The sequence below is a fragment of the Colius striatus genome, chromosome 1 (genome assembly GCF_028858725.1).
Source record: "Colius striatus isolate bColStr4 chromosome 1, bColStr4.1.hap1, whole genome shotgun sequence".
Lineage (NCBI taxonomy): Eukaryota > Metazoa > Chordata > Aves > Coliiformes > Coliidae > Colius > Colius striatus.
Genome location: NC_084759.1, coordinates 44,330,489 through 44,352,415, shown reverse-complemented (window position 1 = coordinate 44,352,415; position 21,927 = coordinate 44,330,489). Strand labels below are relative to the sequence as shown.

General features: G+C 38.1%; 1 long non-coding RNA gene across 1 annotated transcript; it reads left to right on the top strand.

The window, feature by feature from the left end:
- The first annotated feature begins 4,153 nt into the window (after positions 1-4,153).
- On the top strand, positions 4,154-9,905 carry LOC133629655 (uncharacterized). Its single transcript, XR_009821106.1, has 3 exons — positions 4,154-4,641; positions 8,921-9,042; positions 9,502-9,905. It is a non-coding gene; the product is annotated as an uncharacterized LOC133629655 (long non-coding RNA).
- The last annotated feature ends 12,022 nt before the right edge of the window (positions 9,906-21,927 follow it).

The window sequence follows — 21,927 nt, the reverse complement described above, 5'->3', positions numbered from 1 at the left end:
CCATTTACTACTTAGTGTCCTTTCAAATGCAAAGGGAAGAGAGAAACACTGACTTCTCCAAAATGTTTTCCTAATGATCTGCAGCTAAACAGAAAGTTTCTGAGTGCTCCAAGGCACGCTGACTCTACTCTCTATACAATAATTTGCTCTCTAGGGAAACGAGGAAAGTTTCTTACATTTTAAAGGTTGTAATTTATTCTTCATCTTGCACAGAATTTTGTGCAATAAAGATGTTTGAGCCAAAATGTTTCCTCCTTGCAGAGAAAACAAAAGACTTTGCAAAAATTTATGTTGATCTATGCATGCAAAAATTGATATCCTTTTGCCAAAATCGAGTATGTGTTGCTAACGCATATGCAGCGTAGGTGAGATCTACAAAAGCACAGAAATGCCCTTAGGGAATGAGAACTCTCGTATAGAGCTTCTCATCTCTGCAAAATTCTGCTGCATAAAAGCCGAAAGAAGTGTCCTTTCCATTAAAGTACCTTGTTTTTAACATGAAGAAATGTTTTTTCCTCATATTTGCAGACTGTCCTGTCACTGCTTAAAAAACTACGCAGTTTGATTTTGCGTGGGTTTGAGTTTTTTTTCCCCTTGAGATCAAACGCTGTGTTTTCTCTTTCGTCTGCTAGAGGGCACTATGGCCACACAAGTGAAACACGATAACTGAAAGTCATTTGCTCCCACTTCAGCAGTTCTGTGATATTTTTCCTGTTTCAATTCTCATACTAATATTTGCGTTTCTTGCAGAAACCTGTATACATCTCTACCATGTCAGCAGAAATTCTATTTGTGTGAACTGAAACAAAGTATCTCTCTTTGGACTCAGGTGCCAGTGGTAAAATATGACTCCAGGTGTTCAAGTCTGAATAAAACAGAAGACATTTCTGCATTGCAACAGGCATATATCCATCTCCTTTTCTGCTCTGGGATTTGAATTATTTTTTGTTAGATTACTGTTGAAGCTATAGAAAACTTCAAGTAGCTACATCCTGTTTACCAAAGCGGTTCATAAAAATCTTTTAAGTGTGTGTTGATGCTCTAGAATAGGGGATATGCAGTGAATGCAAAGCTAAAACTTGTTGCTGGAAAGTTGCAAGGCAGAATTGCAGCTTGATATGACATTTTTATATAAACTACAAAAAAAAGTAGCTTAACATTATGTGAAGAAATGTCATTACTGTAGCCAATTATCTTTGCTCTATGGTAGACTCATGTTAAATACATCAAAGAGTTACTACTGCACCTCCACCAACTGGTAGTGTAACTATATGAAATAATTGTTCAACTATGATGTGGAATATTTGTTCACCCTGGTACTTGCTGGTAGTCCATGCATCTCTGTACTTGGAACTCTGAATGTGTATTCTCTATGCACTCAAATCAAGTTCAGGCCAACAACATGTGGGATGCGCATGTGGCTCATTCTGTGTTGTGTTTCTTTTTCCTTTCAGTCATTAGTGCAATATCAGAAAGTACTGCCACATCACAGATTTTGTTGTATTCCTCCTAACTTATAAATTAAACTATGAGAAGTCTATGTATTATATGCTTTTTTTTTCTTGCAAGATGGCAGCTGTATTGTCACCTGTAAATAGACATCATAAAATGCTGGAAAATTTCCAAGAAGACAATATATTTGAGTTCAGTTAAAGATGGAAAACTTACTTAACAGAAGTGATTGTGAGAAGAGAAATTCTTTGGTTTTATTTATCACAGCTATCTGTTTGCTATCAAATCTGATAGATGATTAACCTTTACACACTGCTGTTCTCAATTATTAGACAGTGCTTAAGATTATATATCTTCCTTGTGCTATTTCTACCAGTTTGATAGCAAATAGGAGAGACATGCTGTGTTCATATGTATTTTGATACAGGTTTTAATTACGTTTTGCCATCTACATTCTCCATGGTAATGTTTTACCTTAGAAAACAGAGAGGAGTGGTAGGATATAATTTATTTATTTGCAATGTTCTGTAGTCTTAACCTTTCTCATGGCTACTGTTTTCAAAACTCACCCATACCACATCTCATCTATAAGACAAAATAAAGCAGTGTAAGGTTAAGTAAAATTGCAAGTTTTATTTAAAAAGTCCCAAACAACAAAAGTAAAAAATAACACTACTCAGTAAGCATCAAATGATCAGGTTTAGAAAACCTTTCTAGGGGATAGAATTGTGAAGTACAGATGTTCACAAAGGTGGATTTTCTATACCTGAGTAACTGAAACCTTGACTGTCATTCAAACAAGTTCTTAAAGTGAAAGGACATGTTACCTGCTCATACCTGAAAACTTTGCTTCCATGCATTATTCCATGCTTCTCTACTGGAACTCTAATCTTGGCTAATCTTTCTATAGAGAATAGAAGACTGCCACTGCTCTATACAGGAGCACTTATTCAGTATCTTTTTTTTGGGGGAGGAGGTGGGGGGAAACTCTGATTTTAAAATACTAAGTCACTAAATTGGTGAATATTTGTTTCCAGTGTTTGGGAATCTCAACACTGGGGGTCCCACAAGATCCTTCTGTCCTACAAGCTCCTGTTTGGTTTGGAATGTATTTTTGTTGTGGTAAAATTTCTTCATCTGGTTTGCAAATCTTTTTGGAGTCTGAAAAAAGCATTTTCTGATTTTAGAGTTTGGAATTCGTTGTTCTCAGAAGCAATATCCTATACACAATGTGTTTAGGTGTATTATTGTAATGTTGCAAAATTTATTTGTGAGAATAGACTGTTACTGAAAAATGTGAGATTAAAGAACTACAACAGTAGCCTTTATGATGTGGAAGAAACTGAGAGATGATTAACGTGCAAAGTGCTGGTCAGCAGATTTATAATCTGAGCTGAATTACAAAATAATTTTTCTATTAGAAATTATGTAAGCGTATTTGAAGTACAACAGAATGGAACTGAGCACTTTTTTCTGTCGATATGTAGTGAAAAATTAAGGAACGAAAGTCACCATAAGACCTTGTTTAACTTTTAACAGGTTAATGTCATCTGTATTTACAATCCTGTATTGGATAACTTCCCAGAATAATATTGGTACATCTTCATTAAAGTTGGCACAGAATCACAGAATCTTAAGATTGGAAGGGACCTTGGAAAATAATCTAGTCCAACGCTCCTGCCAGAGCAGGACCACCTAGAGTAGGCACAGAGGAACTTGGCCAGGTAGGTTTGTAATGTCCCCAGAGAAGGAGACTTCACAACCCATCTGGGCAGCCTGTTCCAGTGCTTCCTCACCCTCACAGTGAACAAGTTTTTCCTTGTGTTCCTTTGGAACCTTTTATGTTCCAGCTTATATCCATTCATTGCCCCTTGTCCTATCGTTGGACATCATTGAGAAGAGCCTGGCTCCATCCTCCTGACACCTGCCTTTTACATATTTGTAAACATTAATTATATGTTTTTATAACTTTAATATTGAAATAATTTAAAGTATATTCATTTTTTCCTGTTTCTGTGGTGAACTGTCTCTTAAATATCCTTTCAAATGAATTTTAAGTGCTGTCTTTTCCATCATTTACTGTAATACTTCTTTGAAAATACTGATATGTTTGTTCTTGTACTGGCCCTTTTCTCCAAATTTGCTATATGTTGAATTTTTTGAAGACAGCTTGCCAGGAAAACACTGAAGAAGTAGCTATGTATTAGGGGAGTATGTAAAAGAAACTGGAATCTGAAATAATAAAAAGATTAATGAGTAACTCTCTGAACTGCAGTGTTTAAGATGGCAATATATCATGCTACGATACTATCTGTAGATAAGCTTTTGTTAAACTTTTAACGTAATTTGAGAAGGTAATTGCTAGTGTTTTAGTAGTCTAAGGCAGGGCTGATGGCAGCTTGATTGGCTGTAGCAGTTAGTAAAGTTCATATTTTATGACCTCCTTAAAAATATTAATTTAGAAGCTTATGAATTACTCTCTAGAGTCACCCTGAATTAACAAATACTGAGCTATCTTTAAAATTTCTACCCCCTACTGAACTTTTAGAGTTTTTCAAGGACTCATTTTCTAGATAAAGCAGTGGTAACTCTTTGATGGCCAGGACTAAGTTGTGCAAAATGTTCTCTGAAATGGTTTTGTTTCACAGCAGCATTGAAGACCTTTGGCTGGTCACTCTTGCCCATTTTTTGTGCTTGACACAGCAAGTAGTTGTGTGATAATGTGGTAATTGAAGAGCTGGGCTGTGCTTTTAAAAATAATGTACTCCAACTGAATTACCTTTCTAATCTGCTTCACCAGGTGGCTGAAAAGATCTTAGTGGTTGGGGATGCTGAGGAAGGAGTGAGGAGGTGGGATCAGTAGAGCTCTTCATCCCACAGGTCTGGTTCAACCTGAGTGAGTTACTTGGATTGGAAACTCGGGCACCGATGTGCTATTCCCAGTTACATGCATTTGGCTTCACCTCTTGGTTTTTCTTTTCCTGATTTACAGGAGCATTCAGTGAGCAGGATGAGGAAGCTAAAGCATTTCCACAGAAGATCAGAAGAACAGTTGAACAGAAGCATCACACTTGCACATCACTCAGAAACACAAGACATGCTGTGGTTCAACAGTGACCTGCTAAATTGAAAGCTGCATGGCCCTTCGTTTGAGCTGACCCTCTGTACCCATGTGGAAGTCAGTAAAAGGTAGTCTTCGTAGCCTTATAAACAGGGACTTTGCTCTAGCTCATTTTGGCCTATCCCTCAGTTGTGCTATTGGGAAGAGGAGAGGGCAGGCAGGAGGTGCAAGGAATCTCAGATGAGTCAAGGATCACTTTCAAAGAAGTGAGAAGGTTTGGAAGAATTTTGCCAGACCTTTTGGATCTTTGCTTATCTTACTGTGAGTATAATAGTTTTATGTCAAAGGCTATGTGACTTGAGTGTCAGTCCAGTGCTAACTCAGTAGCAGCACGTTACGTAGGAGATGCTTCTTCCTCCACATCGCTTCTGTGCGGCAGGTCCACAGCCCTTGCACTTTCCCTGCCTGGGAGGTTTGCCAGATGGATAAACCAGCCCTGAGGCTAGGCTGCAGCAGGAAGAGATCATTGCCTCTAATGTATCTATGTAGACAAGCTAAACCATTGGAAAGGAGTTTAGACAATTCTGACTTCATTTAGAGACCTTATAGCCAGTCAGGGAAACAAGCAAGGTGGGAAGAAAGCGGAGTAAGTACAGGGATGTACCATATGATATAGGACTTGTAATCAGGTTAGACTGACTTTGTTGTAAAAGCTGATTTTGTTGAAGTTTGAGTGTTGGTGAAATAAACTACCAATATGAAATTGCTAGAAGGAGGTACTAATGCAAATGGAAGCTGAGGTTTCAAGTTCTTGGCCAAACAATTGGTTTTGGTACGTTTCCTTTCCTGCAATTCACCCGCCATCATCCTTGTTTCTTGCAGAAGATAAAATATTTGCTGTAAAAGATTTGGGAAATACTGCGAAATCCACAGAATAGATAAAGGAAATAATGGTTTTCTGCTTTGTATTTTCACAGAGGATTCTATCCAGAACTTCAAAGTAGCATCTAAGATACCTAACAATTATAACTTAGTGATTCCTTCTGGATGGCTTAGAGATCACAGAATTCAGTGTTCCTTGTTATGAATCCCCATGGAGTATGTTGTGCCATCAGTTACTTACTGTTTTGAAAGACTACTTTTACAGGGAGCGTTAGTGTGTTCAAACCTGTTTGTTGAAGTTATGTTAACTTAAATCACATAAATGAATCATTCTTGTTATTTAAACTGTTTAACACTGTTGCCTAAATGATCAAGTTAGGAAGCAGTTATATGAGCAACTTAACGGGAAGATCATAGCTTCAGATGAGCCATTGTTGTGACACAGGAGTAGGGGATTGTCTTTGGTCATCCTGGCTTCAGAATAAGATAGAAGGTACAAGTCTAAACTCTTATGATTATATTAACTGGAACTTGTGTCAATTGAACCTTCAGAAGTGGACACATTTGCACCCCATTGGTGTTCCTGCAACACCAGCTACTGCCTGTAGCACTTTGCCTGAAGATTTTGCAAGGTGGTAGACTGTGGTAGCTTCCAAATACCTTGATGTCATGCAGTCAGACTGTGGTTTAGTTTGCTGCCTATCCAGCACTATCGCATTTCAGCATGTCTTTGTAGCTTTTGCTTTTAGCAGAACTCACTGGAGACATGGGTTATTTCAGTGCCTTGTTCCCTGTCTGAATGTTGGTATTCAGCCTCTTAGTCTACATCAATACTAGTAAATTAAACATGGCTGGGACTGTTTTCTGATGCTGAGGCCAACTGGCATGGAACAACTCTTATACACACTATTAGGCTTCGAAACAGGGCAACCACATCCACATTCTCTGCTGGGAATGGTCTCTGGTATACCTGACCCAGGTCTCTGAGGTGCTAGGACCTAACAATTTAACAGTACTGACAATAAAGTTCCAGTGCCTATGGTATGTACTGTACCTGTTTGTTTTACTAATTCAGATGTTATCTGAGGTACACAGTGTCTTTAAATGCCAAGCTTTGTCCAGCAGCAGCAGGGGATGGGATCTTGTTCCACTGGCAGACAGAGCAACCTTGAGGAAGATCTGTTCTTTGGAAAGACAGTGACAATTGGCAACACTGCTTTTCAAGAAGTCAGTACATGTCACTAGTTAAAAGCAAGAAAGGATATTTAAAACAAAATCCTAGTAGTTTTGCAAACATTAGCAGTCAAAAATGTATAGTCCATCGTAACTATTGGCTTTAATGGCAAGTGTGAAATACATTATGGTCTTGTGATACAGAATTAGAAGAAGTTGAAATATGCATAGGCCATTATATTAAAACTTCCCTATCATTATTAAATATTAGAAGTCTCTTGCACTGTCCACTAGGTATTATCAGTCATCTTAAAATCAACCAAGTAATAATGCAAAGGTGTAATCCAAGGGGCATGCTGTGATACTTCTCTAGCAAGCTTACCCGTAGAATTGCAGTTTCCCATGACCTGACAAAGGGGGGGGCTATACACAAATAATTTGTCCTTTAGCCCTTTGTGTGGGGCTTTCTATGTATACTTTCTAGCACAATACATCACCTTCATTATTATACCTTCTGCAGCAGGATAGAATGACTAGTTAATTTTTGTTACCAAATTACTTTCAGATACATTGTGAAAATATTTGCTGTGTCTGTATATATTATATATATTATATTATTATAATATGTACAATTACTATATATAATTACATATATATTATAATAATTATAATATATATTATATTATTATATGTATATATTTCATCAGCCACGCTTCCATCTGTCAAAAATGGAATGAATGCTTTAATTGTCTGATTGGTTTTCCCAGTCTCCCATGCAGGCACAAAACTACCACAGTGAGTCATATAGCTATTTGATGGCTCATAGGCAATTATTAGAGGTAATTTTCTCAACTTTTGTATTCTAGTAGGCAACATGCATGTTGGATTTAGTGATACGATAAGCGTGGTTATTTACCAGCAGAAACTGATGTTTTTCTTCCCTCTATTTTCACATTTGAGGGTAAAGCAAAATTTATGTTCTGGGCATCATCTTGTGGAAGTTCTAAATCACTTCATGAGGCTTTCAGCCTGGCTTATGTCATTTATCCATCAACACTCAGTCCATTTAATCCAGGCCTCTCAGCTGTACAGACCTAGCTCCTGTTGTGAGTGATCGGCCTGCTTGAGTGCTCCCAGCTTCTCCTGTCACATCACATTTGCATAAAAGAGGACGGATAACCAAATTTGAGCACACAAATGAAAATGCTAAGCGCTGAACCTGTCACAGTTGTTGTTCAACTAATTGTGAAAAATTTGATTTGCTGGCTTTTCACTGTTTATCATGTGGACCCCCTTCTCAAATTTGCCTTGGCTTCTGCTTCTGTACATGTAGCTTTTAAACTCTCTACACAAGCAGCCCACCCTGGGGATTACTTACCTCTCCTACCAGCTTTTAATGTTGGCTCATCTACTTGACTAAATTAGGCCACCATGGCAAACAAACACATAATTAAAAACCTGGGAAAGACAACTGCAGTTGCACTTCTTAAATTGATTTTGCAGTCTATTACTGGTATATGCCTTTGCATTTTGCCATTTTATCTTTTCCTCCTGTAAACCCTGAAAATGTCTTTGCTTTTGATTACGTATAGAAGGAACACATATTTTTTCAAAATGAAGACTAAGATTTTCTTCTTGAAAAGGAATAGTAAATAAAACCACATTCTTATTTCAGGGTACTTCATGGCAGCCTATTACACAGGAGCTACATTCATTGGAAATTAAGATCCGTTTTTGAACTGGCATTGAATGCTTGTGGATGAAAAATCATTCAAGCTGTTCAGATTTTTTTTTTTCAAATTCTGGGTTTTGAATTAACTTTCTAAATGTACTTACAACTGCTGTCATGCATCTATTTCAGATCACCTTCTCTCATCTGTATAATTTACACATTACTTCTTGTAATGGTTCCTAAAGGGCACCAATTAAAACAGTTGAATGTTACGTGGGTTTCCTGTGAAGGGAGAGAAGGTACAGCCAAATGATTAGCTATACAAAAATGCAACAAAATTCATCTGCATATCCAAATTATCCATCCCTTTGGTATCGCATTGGTTATACTCTGAATGCCCATAACTATCATCATTTGAGAAGGTGGAAGAAAACTTGGGCACGGGGGACACAAATCTTTGAAGACCATTGAAAGCTTCTAAAAATAACCTGCTAAGAAAAACTGGTACTTAAATGTATAGAAATGATTGATACTTTTCTAGCAATTTTTAAATATATATTTTAAAAACCAGTTTTCTAATTAACAAAAGAATTTCTCAGCAGGTATGACTGAAATATTGTTAAAGAATTGAAAACATTTTGCTTAAGATCCTTTTTATTATTTCTTTTCTGTTGGTGAAGGGAGGACAGTCCCTGAAGTGACCTTCACGATGTCAAGTGGAGTCCATAATATGGCATAATCCCTTTCAGAAACTGATCAAGATGTGTCATAAAACTGGATTTTCATGTGTTTCCCTGCTGAGGTAAAAATAATTTGTAGCCTAAAATGACTTACATCCAGGCTAACTATGTCCTTCATTTTAAATAGCTTTTCTCCCTTCATGGTGTTTACTTCCTTGATAAGTTCATGAGCAGCTGTCATGTCGCCACAGCCTTCGTTTTACGAGGCTGAAAGGGCTGAACTGTTACAGAGCTTTGACAAAGTCTGATGTATTTAACTGCAGCAATTTAAGATATTAACATTCACACCTCAGTGTAGTGGAGATCACTGTCCTTTACTCCTGCATTAATTTTTGCTCTTTCCCTCTTTTTTATGGTGGAATTCTACTGTTTGACTTGTGCTGTGCTCTATACTCACTGTATTTTTCTTTTTTGTGACTCTTAGAATACTATCAGTTTCCTTTTTCACATTATGCTACTTTATCTTGTTCTTCATGAACAGCTTTTCAAGGTTGACACTCTTTTCCTGCCATTTCATACAGAAATGACATTTGCAAAATAAAGTATTTGGAAAAGAAGGATACAGACACGCCTGGAAGAGACTACCCCATGAGCATGCCAGGCCCACAGCATCAAACTGAGGAGCAACAGAAATCCAAGAAATGAGTTCTCTAACAAAAATCTTCGTTCTGTACTTGACAAATTGCAGCTACATTGCCAACAGGTTTGATTCTGAAAATCAGCAAAGTAGCAGCTCTTGGTCAGGACCAAAAGGGTGGCTTGTAGATTTCCAGAACGTTACTACATGTTTTAGATTATGTTATGTTATTTTAGATTATGTTATGTTATCTTTTAGAATGTTATGAAGGTCTTTATATGTTCCATGGTGAATCTAATATTCCCTCTCAGCTTCTCCTACTTGCAAAATACACTCCAATAGCTGAAATGTCCCATGTCCTGAAATGAGAGCACTCATTTCTTGTATTTCTGTTGCTCCTCAGTTTGATGCTACGGGCCTGACATGCTAATAGGCAGTCTCTTCCAAGCATGTCTGTATCCCTCTCTGTGATCAAAGAGGGAGAAGAAGATTTATCTACTCAAGAATATATCATTTTCAAAGTCGTTATATAAAGAGAACAATAAAAAATCCTTAGTTACTCTGTTCTTAAACAGTGGGGTCGATACCTATTTGGTAAACTGCTACTGCTTCTTACCAGGTAATGATTTGATCTGGAAGTCTCATAGATATGTTAAGACTGGTAGAACCGAATTAAATATTTAGGTTTGTGCTCTATATAAGTCTTACAGGTAAGATTCTATCCTCTGCTTTTTCTCAAATTTTAACAGTAATACTAACAGGACATTAATTTCTTGCTTTCTTTCTAATGTAACTTATTGCAGCATGGATATTTTATTGTTAAATCCTGGGTTTTTTTCATTCATTAACAAAAAATCCTTACCCCTTGTTTTACCTTTTCTAGCTCTCTCTGAACTTAGTTATGTGTATTATTAGATTCTATGATTCCATGATTTCTTCTGAAGTAGTGCAAGAAAGGGGAATGGAAGAAGATAACTATAACAGCCACAAGAAAAAAATACAGACTCTCAAGGTAAGTTTTGCAGTCAAAATACTGGTGATAGCAGGACTTAAAGTCAGGTTTTGAAAATGAGAATTAGATTCTAAATAGACCTGAACATACAGTTCTCCAGACTGGATTCTTGATATAAATGCCAGATTTATAGCATCAGAAACTACATTGCAAAATTTCTTCAAGTTCTATAGCCTTTAATATCTTTCTCCATAAAATGTTTTGCCAGGCAAGTCAGAGAAACACAACAGAGCGAGGGCAAGAAATGTGTTTAAAATTTTGAACAAGTACTGATGGAAAATGTTTTGCCGTATTCCCAGAGCTCTAATAAAATGTACACTTTCCATTTATCCTTCAACTAGATATCTATTGATGTTTGATTAAAACCAGTCTCCCCTACTTCTGTAAGTACCTTCATGTAATTCATGGGGATTTTCTCATTTTCCCAGGTCTGCTTCGGTAAATAAAGGTTTCTCCTCAGCTCAGTCTCTTAGGTTGGATGTTAGAATAAACAAACTTACATTAACTTGCTTTTTTGTTTTGCTTGAGATTGCAAGTAACTTCATCAGCATGTAAGAGAGAGAACTGCTCCATCTCTCCCTATATATTTTATTATACAAAGCTGACCCCCTTCCCATGAGCTTGGCTCTTGACTATAGCTAAACGCAAAAGAACAAACACACAGAGAAAAGATTAGCAGGTTACACATATACATCTCCATGGTCTGTGGGTATATGCAAAGACACCACGTATGTTAAATTGGCTGTTCTTTTTATATAAAAAAGAAAACTTACCCTATGGGTAAAATGTGTGTTGACCTACTGCATTACAGTATAAGCGTGAACAAGGTTACTTTTTCCCCCTTTCTGCTAAATAATAAGGCAACTCATGCTGAGGGTGCACTTAAGCTATACCTATAACTCTTGGAAATTCATAGATCGTAAGGCCAAATGGGACCATTATGATCATCTCGCCTGACCTCCTCTATAGCACAAGCCATAGGGTTTCAACAGCATAACAGTATTTGTAATTTCATATGCATTAGAGTGCTATTTATAGGATATATGTTGTATTGAAATGGCAGAATATTCATTGCTCTGAAATTCCAGTAGATAATGTTACTGCAATAGTGGCATCTACAGGATTCTCAGCTGGTACATATTAATGATTAAAAATTGAAACGGAATTTCAAGGAATTTCCAATAAACGTGATTACATCTAATAAGCAGATTTCTTGAGACAACAGCTGCAAATTCATTTATTTAATGTAAAAATACAGTTGATACAAATTAATGAGTCATTTATTAATTACCTAGTACTGTAGAATCTGAAGTCCAAGAGAAGAAAAATGTGGACTAACTAGCCCATTGCACTAACGAGTATTTTAGCAAGAACAGAGAAAATCAAACCAGAATTTGTGTCCCTTTCACAAGGCTTACTCTTGTCCAGTGCTAAAGCTCCTTTTCCTTTGGACTGATATCAAGAACTACTGTCCTTGATTTTCATTTTTATGGAGCTACTGCTATAAATGGCTGCTACTAATGGAAACGTTTTGAATGGTGACTAGGGCAGAAGCAAACATCTGCGCTGTTAATGCACGTAAAGGAAACTGAACTTCATCCTCTGCCTTGCTTTGGAAAACTGTCATCCTTCCTTTATATAAGGAAGTGTATTTCCTTTTTTTTTTTTTTTTAAACAAAATAAAATTAGCCCTCAGGTTTCACTTCCTACCAATCTGAAATCCAAAACCTGTTCTCTGCCTTTTCTGTAGGAGTCCCTAGTGAAATGAACTACATTGAACAATCTTAAAGGTCCCAATCAAACCAGCTTCACTGCTCGGATCTTAGGAACAGATAATATGCCCGATTTCCGAAGACACGAATCGAGATACCACCCATGTTTGTATTTGCTGCTGGAAAGGGAGCAATAAAAGGGCAATTAGCATTTCTACTGATCATTGGTTAAAATGATTTAACCCACCTTTTAGCAAAGTAATAAAGATCCTTGAAGTAATTACATCATTTCGTTAAATGCTAAGAACAAAGAGAGAAAAAACAGCATGGACATCATTGGTCAAAGATGTTTATCTGTGCATATTAAAAGCATTTAAACATGATTTTGTAGATAAGCTTGTGGCCTTGAGATCAGTCCATTCTTCTCTCAGTCTTCTCTAAAATTACATAAATTTAAAGAAATATATCAATAGCTATGCCTTAAAAAAAACCTACCAGATAGAAAACTACATACATAGTTAACAGAAGTTTTGGGAGTTAGTTAACAGTACAATAACCTGATATTTTTAAAATCTGAAATGCTTTGTTCAGAGAGTCTCCCCGTGATGCAGAAGATTTGACAAACTCTTGTGACAAGTGTGAGAGGAAGGCTGTGTCTCAAGGTTTGCATTTTGATCCATTCACTGGTAAATTCTCCGAGAGCGTAGATAATTACAACATTTAGCTAAAAAAGGTGAGTTTAAAAGCAATTTTTAAAGGTATTTCAATAGAGGGAAAGAGAGCAGGGATGAAGAGACCAATTAACCAATTCTTCTTGGCCTTTCACGCACAGACACATTCTGTACAGACTCCCGTTTTGATGTATTATTTTAATTAATCCCAGTCTTTTGATTTCTGCAAAAAGAAGGTTAGCAAATGTAACAATGCTCGAGAGTTTCTTTATCGTAAAAGACACATAATTTCAAGCATTTAATAAGGTAGATTTATTCTGGGTAGTTTAGTTTGCACATTCACTCAAACAGCCCTCCCCAAAGACAACATTAAAAATGTGATTAGTTAGCTGCCATCAATAACACAAAATAGGAAAACACTCTCTGAAGGGACAGCTTTGTGGAGGGCACTGCACAGTGTGTAGTAAAAATATATGGCCTAATAAGTTTACATTTGCAGGCTCATTTGTTAAAACTCCTGAATTTCTAATTTGTGTCGGAAAGATAAATGGATGGGGCCTCAGTAAAGTGTGAGATTAATACTGATGGATGAGGATTCAGATTTTTGCTAGCCTCTTACTTCTGTACAACCCAGTAGGCAGTTTATGGGGAAAACCAAATGTAAATAAAAAAGAGGGCATTATTTACCTTGGTCAAGGCCAATTACCAGTTATATTGTTCTTTTCAACTTTATTGTTTGGATATAAATTATCCTTATCTAATTATTGTTTAATGCATTTTAGTAATCAAGCCCTTACAAAGTGTAATTAGATGCTAAAGAGGACAGGCACCCGATGGTTACTTTGAAACACTGCAAACAGTCAAACGGTAGAGATGGAGGCCGCTGGGACCTTTAGGGGTGTAAGGTGGAAGAAGAGTAATAAAACATATTATATAATAATAAAAACCGTCTTATACCTGAATCAAAATACTCACATAAAATGAAAATGAGCTTAGGTTAATACAAGTAATAAAATAAGTGGGATCTGCATGGACTGTACACAGTTGAGTTCAACAGCTTTCTTTCCACATTCAGTGCCAGGGCAACACTACCACCCTGCTGCAGAGAGACAGGCCCTAGAGGTGACAGCAGTATTTCTGACCTGTCTGGCAGAAGGTACCTCTGAACTTAGATGAACTCTACCACCATAGACAAAGACATTCTGTAGTTCTAATAAAGCAAGTTGCCAGTTGTCTTTACAAACTAAAATCTAACTACAGACATGGCAGAAAGGCAGGCATTTGAAAAGGAATAAAAAAAAGACACTTCAGCATGAATGAACAAAACAAAGGTCATTGCTGTTGCACTTCTGTATGTATAGTACTTTTAGATCAAAGTTAATCCAGAACTCTTCAGTGTTTTCTGTAAAACAACAGCTGTTGCAATATCCAATAGAGGTTCGTAGGAGTTGCTGAATCTGGCAGCCCTGTGGAAACAAGGCTGCCTCAGCTCCAACCTGTGGGAAGACTGGAGGTGTATTCCCAGCAGCCACACATGCAGATGCATGTGTACAATGCATGTATACAAATAAACATACCTGTCTGGTCACACAGACTAACACAGGCAGATGTCTGTGAACATGAATGGCATTTGTGACTTTAGCCTGTTCTCTGGCTGATTGGGATGAAGGCTTGTTTGTGGGAAAAATGCAGACATATATGCAATATGGATCTCTCCAATACCTGGATTTGGACAAGCAGCCTGTCCAAGGAATTATCCCCTGGGTCCTTTAGTCTCCACATGCTTCATGTACACACGCAAACTGTTCTCTCAGCCAACTCCCCAGCAGCCAGAGAGGACTCTCGTGGTGCTAGCATGGTCTTACCCTTTGACACCCCCAAGTTCCTGGGCTACTTTGCCTACTTACCAGCTAGTTCCTCCGCTCCACATCCTACAGTCCTGTGCAGTCCTCCAACACTTTTCTCTTGCAACCCATATGTGGTGGTTTAGTGCTGCCTGGGTGCCAGGGGCCAACCAAGTCACAATATCATTTCCCCTCCTAAACTGGACAGGGGAGAGAGAAATAGAATGAGAGATTTGTGAGTCAAGATAAGGACAGGAACATCACTCAGCAATTAGCATCATGGGCAAAACAGACTCAGAGAGAAAAAGGTTTGATTTATTAACGAACCCTCAGAACAGGGAAATGAGATAAAACCAAATCTTAAAACACCTCCCCTCCACCACTCCCTCTTCCTAGGATTCTCCTTCCCCCCCCCAAGCAGTGCAGGGGATGGGTGTTGCAGTCAGTTCATTACAGATGGACTTTGCTGCTGCTTCTTCTCAGTGGGAGGCCTCTTCACACTTCCCACTGCTACACTGTGGGGTCCATCCCACAGGAGACAGTCCCTCATGAACTTCTCCAATGTGGGTCCTTCCCATGGGCTGCAGCTCCTCATGAACTGCTCTGGCATGGGGCCTCCCATTGGGAAAGCTCCTCACACCCTGCCCCAACGTGGATCACACACAGGGAGAACAGTCCTTCAGGTGCTGACTGCTCCAGCCTGAGTCCCTCACAGCATCACAAGTCTTGACAGCAAACCTGCTGTGGCATGGGCTCCTCTCTCCCCACAGACTCCCAGGTCCTGCCAGAAACTTGCTCCAGGGTGAGATTCCCACGGAGTCACAGCGTCCTTCAACATCCACCTGCTCCATTGTGGGGTCCTCCACAGGCTGCGAGTGGATCGCTGCCTCCCTGTGGCCTTCATAGACTGCAGGGGCACAGCTGCCTCACCATGGTCCTCATCACAGGTCACAGGGGAGTCTTTCTTCCAGGGCCTTAGCATCCTCCTCCTTCTCCACTGACCTTGGTGTCTGCAGAGATGTTTTCACATTCTCCCTCCCTGTTGCTGCTGCAGTTTTGCAACTGTGCAACAACTTCTTCTTCTCAAATATGTTATTCACAGAGGTGTTACCTACATCAATAATTGGCCAGGTCTGGGTCAGGCGCAGGATCCAGCTTAGAATTGACTGGCTTTAGCTCTGTCAGCTACAGGGGAACTTCTGACAGCTCTTTGTTTAAAGAAGCCACCCCTATAGCCCCCCCCCCCCCCAAAAAAAAAAAAAAAAAAACCACACAAAACCTTGGCCCAGGCAAAACCACCATGCCATAACATGCCACATACCTCTAGGCAGTGGCCTCCCACTTCTGCCTTAAAGATACTCTGTAGAACTACTTCCCTTAACTGGTGGTGATGGGTTTTGCCTCTTGGGCAAGTGTCTCTCCTGTGATCAGCCTGAAAGTCACTAGGCAGGGTTTTAGTTGCGTTACCCCACCTACTATTGTAGGTGCACTTTTGCATCTGCAGAAATGAGATATTTATCACATTAGCTAACACAGATTAGTACCTTCATGAGCTACATACTTAATGAATTTGAATAGCTATCTCTAAAGAAGCAGGCAGAGATAGAGATAGGATTTGTGGGGAAAAAAGAGAAAGTATCAAAATTTAAGCATCTGCAACTTAAAATGTGGTTACAGTCAGAAAAGTGACTTAGATCTATTTTTCCTTTACAGATATGGAATGGAACGCATGTTTTTCTTGACTTTGTATACTTCCTCCAGTACTAGTGGCATTTCATTCTTTTTTAATCTGTATTGCAAAGTAAAAATTATTATGAAACTTGAAGGCAGGTGCTTCTTCAGCTTCAACATCATCCATTGCAATTTAAGTTGAATTATTGCTGTAGGTACTTCAACCTGTAGCTTTATTGTACAGGTACATAGTTTGGGGTTTGATAAGAATCAAATCCCAAGTCCAGCTTGCTTTCTTTCATTAAGGGAATGAGTTTATTTTCTTCATAACAGCCCATGTGGTACTGTGGTTTAGATTTGTGACCAAAACCATGTCAATAACTCACCAGTGTTTTAGCTGTTGCTGAGTAGTGCTGGCACAGGTTCAAGGCTTTTTCTGTTTCTTACTGTCAAATCCCACCAGCGAGTAGGCTAGAGGTGCTTGAGAAGTTGGGAGGGGACACAGCTGAGACAGCTCATCCCAATTGACTGAAGGCACGTGCTATATGATGTCATGCTCAGCAATAAAACTGAGACCAGTTATTCCAAGGTTGCTCAAAGGCTGTCTGGGCATCAGTCTGCTGGGGAAAGGGCATAAAGGAATGATTACTTTTGCATTACTTGTTTTGCTTTGAGATGTTTTCCTGCACTTATTAAACTGTCTTTGTCTCAACCCATGGGTTTTCTCTAGTTTTTGCTCTCCCAATTTCTCCCCTGCAGTGAGTGAGCAAGTAGATGGTGCATGCTTAGTCACACTGTAATAGGTGCAGCAATATATTGCCAAAATAAAAAGGAAACTGAAATATGTGTCCTATATGGGCAGTTCTTAGTTTAGTTAAAAAAAAAAGAAGATGGAGTAGTGACTTGACACCTTCAAGAGAAATCTCTTTAGACACTGTGTGTAAATTTTAGCAAGAGTAATTTAGATGATTCATTATTATGTGACATTCCTAAATTAAGATTTGATGTCTTCTTATAAACAATGCTCAGCCAATTCTCTGTTGCATGAATGTCCATGCTCCACTTTTGCACACAAGCGTTTCCAGCTCCTAAACCTGGGGATTTGGAATAACTTGCCTCTCTGCCTGTTTTGCACTGAGAACCTGGAAGGGCAGGTTGCATCTTCTTCCTGCAATACTATGCTCTAATTCCACTGTAAATTCCCGTACCTAATGCAGAAACTACTGATTAATGTTCTACAGCCAGTATTAATATAGAGGTCAGAACAGATATTCTTTTGCCACTCCTTACTACCTTTGCAAACTCTGAATCTGTTAAAAAAGAGATACTTATGTCTCATATACTCAGGATATAATTGAAGAAGACTGACAGCTATTGTTATTTTACAGGTTTAGCTCTAGTTTCTGTATGACTCACACAGTGGTATGAGTACATGGTTAAATGTATGTTTATTTGAAAAGGTCACAAAAAAATCATGAGAGCTAATGTCAGAACAGCTCCTTTGTTGTGAATAGAGCCATTACCTTCTTTTTAACTGACTAGAGCTCTATGTTCTTGCTAGATAAAGGATTCATTGGTATTACAGAAGCTCACGGCTTGAAATTTGAATTTCATCACTGGAAGCAATTACAGCATCAGTGCAGTCTCTGCACGTAATCCCTCATTTAGTAATTTAATTAAAAACAAGTAGTACCACGAGCATCAGAACTAATGAAGCTTGGTTTCCAATAGAACTGTGTCACATAGTTGATTGACTTTAAAGTGAGCTACAAGGAAGCTTCACTGTGTGTCCCTCCTATGTTTCCATCATTTCAGAAAATACCTAACTTCTAGTTTAAAAAACATTTAACATTTTCTATATTTACTGCTCTTGACATGGTACAGAATTGCAAAGATAGAGCAAGTTTAGTTGGAGCAGCAGTGGCAAGAAAAGGCTTCTTAGAAAGAACTGGGCACTCAAAAGTCTGACGACTCCTTCAGCACAACTACTTGCTATGATGGAGAGACACTGTATTTGTGAGCTGACTCTGCTAAATTTGGGACATGGCTGACAAAGAACAGCAACACAACAGGGCAATTCACAGACCAAGACATGCTGTCATACTTAAATTCTGGTAAAGGTAAGTGACAAAGGTAGCGTGTTTCTTAATTTTTAATCCCTCCCATTAAGTTTCAAGTTTTCATTCTTCCTATATTGGAAGGAATAGGTAAGAAAGAATTCAACACACTGGAAACAAGGGTAATAAGCTCTAACATAAGAGATTCCAAAGAAATACAAGGAAGAATTTCTTCACTGTGAGGGTGACTGAGCACTGGAACAGGCTGCCCAGATGGGTTGTTGAGTCTCCTTCTCTGGGGACATTCCAAACCCTCCTGTTGTAGTTCCTATGTGACCTACTCTAGGTGGTCCTGCTCTGGCAGAGAGGTTGGACTAGATAACCTTTTGAGGTCCCTTCCAACCCTACCATTTTGTGATTCTGTGAAATTTAAGAAGTGTTTGAACAGGCTTATTTCAAGTCTGAATCAGCAGATCTTCCACACTGACCACGCACAATGCCCAATTCCAAACTTCTTAAGGTGAAAATTATACGCCCACCAAGATATTCTCTTATGAAAAAAAGCTAAAAGCCTCAATCTCCTGTTTAGCAATCAATATCTCAGAGTCTGGGGAATTTAGCAAAAGTAACTGTATTCCTGCACATTGGAAAACTGACTCTTTTTAAAAAATGAGTACATGTGCAGAAGCCTGATTCTTTTGAAATGAATCCCTGCTAAACTGGAGGGAAGTGGAAGCAAACATTATCTGTGTGTATACATGTGAGTGCACTGTTTTTGACAAATACCTAGCCAAGAAATGTATTTAAAACCATAGCTAATACTTTAATTCACTAGTGTTGAATTGTCTCAATGCTTAGATCAGGAAGATTATTAAGTTATATTGTTACATTATATATATATAGATAATGTATTATATTAAGTTATATTAAGTTCATTTATTTACATTGGTTTTTATTTACAAAGGGAAAATGTATAGAAAGATGTGGACAGAAGTCTGGCCACTTACAGTTATTTTCAAATAGTAATTCATTACTTTTTAAAAAAATGATTAATACTTGGTTCTTTGCTTTAACATGAAAGATTCTATATAAAAAGAAGTGCAGGAAAAACAAAACCGTGACAACGGTTTCAGATTGGATCACTGTAGGCCATTCAACCTAAGATTTGTCCTGCAGAACACGAGTAATGAAGAGTGGGAGTTAATGTCAGAAGCTTGTGATTTTTTGGAAAATACGTTTTATGTTATAACACCAGCGTTGCTGTTCTGACTAGATCAAAAGTCCAGTGAAGGTTTTTCTGAACTCTGATGATGATTGAGTGTTTGCGCAGCACACCAGGTAACATTGTGATGACAAAGCCTAGGCTTGGCAGGATCCATTACAGAGCCAGAGGTGAATGGGTTGGAAACTGGACAGTTAAAAATTGTGAAAATTGAAGGTATAACAAGTAACGCAAAACAGATCTAAATTTGCCATGGGTCTGCATGGCTCTGGCTTACAAGAGAGATTGGATCCATTATAAGTGAGAGAGTGGGAATGTTTTGAGAATTAAGATACATAATGTACCAAATACAAGTTTTCATTGCATTCACTGTACTTTAGTACAACGTTCCAGCCACATTCAAATATACTTGTCACCTATTAGAGATGTGTTCAAACCAGAGATACCATGCCAGACCTCATAGGATGTGTGGGAGCTGCTACACTATGGTTCTGGTGTCTCTGTCACTAAATGATGTTTGAAAAAAAGAGGTAGCTCAAAATGCCTCTGCCTGTTTATATATCAGATCTTACTGAAAAATAGCCATCTGATCCACGATGGAGAAATTGCTGACACCAAGAGTTGCCAGAACTACACAATGTGAATATTTACTAGTTGGAAAAAGTACAGACACTCTAGATTAGGCAGCTCAAAATTAAGTGTAAAAGAGATATCAATTTAAACCTTAAATTTAGAGAGAAAACCATTGGTGCTTTTTTGTTTGATTTAAATCTAGTGCTAATGAATCTTTTATTCTAGACACTTGAGATAATGGTTACTAATTACAGAGTTTTATTTGGAGATGCCTCCAAAAATGTTTCACTTTATAGTCTCTTGAGACAGTTGCTTCTGGTAAACTTTTATTGATGATACCACATTGGGACTAAAACTACACATCCACTAAATCTGTTGTAATTATGGCTCCTGAAAAAAACACTGGAATGATGATCACATTGATACCCACATTCCAAAAGGCATACATTCAAGTCCATATATATTCAACAAAGGATGCAGCCAGATCTTTAATATTATACATGGATTTTAACCCCTATTGATTTCATCAAGATTTAAACAGATTCTTGAGTGCTGTGCTGGTAAGAGCTTTGATAGAAGCGTTCTTTCTAGCACTAACAGTATCACAAATGTTGCATTTTCAATGTATTAACCACATTTAATATCAAGTTTTAGTGATGTTTTCAGACCTGACAAGGCAGAATTCTCTATCCCTCATTCTGTATACATAATTCTTGTCTTGCTTGCATGGCTTTTAGAAATTGTTTATTCAAATCAATCTCTACCCATTCGCTGTGTGACTGATCAAAAATGTCATTCTTCAGATTAGTTTGAAGGAAAAAAATTGTGTTTTGTAGTGCAGCATTCTGAAATTCCCTAAACCATCCATAAATGCAAGCTGTTTAAATGTGATACCAGAGATAAAGAGGATCTGGTTTTCCACAAAATAAAGTTCTTATGAATTATTTCTATACCACTTTATTCAAGAAACCACAGTGCACCAAGACATTCAACTATGGAAAAAAAAATTCCACCCAATCCTTACAATTCAGGTTCTTGTATATATAAAATTCACCACACATCAATCTGCCAAGAGGGAGTTTATCATTTATCATTTTTTCCCAAGTCAACTGAAACTGTTTAAAAAAATCAAATTATTCAGACATAAAACCACATTCTTCCTTGTTTTCTACTGCTCTTTGCAGTGATGGAGTGAAATGTTTTCACAACATTCTCCAGGTGTCATCCATACTGAGAGTTTCAGCTCTGGTAAGGCTTCTAAGTACGCCACTCTCCCACTCTCATACTCCAGTATAATTTTAGTTCTGTTTTCTCCCCTGCGCTGCTCAAAAATCACTTAGAGTCAAAGAGCTCAGATATTTAGTGCTGAAACAGCAGGAGCCTTCACAAAAACCAGTTGCAAGCACAGCCTTTCAAGAAATTCCTTTCCAGAAATTGCAGTTGGTGGAAACTCTTAAATAATGCCATTGCAATTCACGAGAAGTAACGGTTTCCACAGAGTCCATAAGCTGGGCTGCATATTCCTGAAAATCGTTAGTTTTGTAGCTACCTCTATACATGGAATTGGTGTCTATGCCTTTTTCGTATAGACCTCTGGCTGCAGAAGCT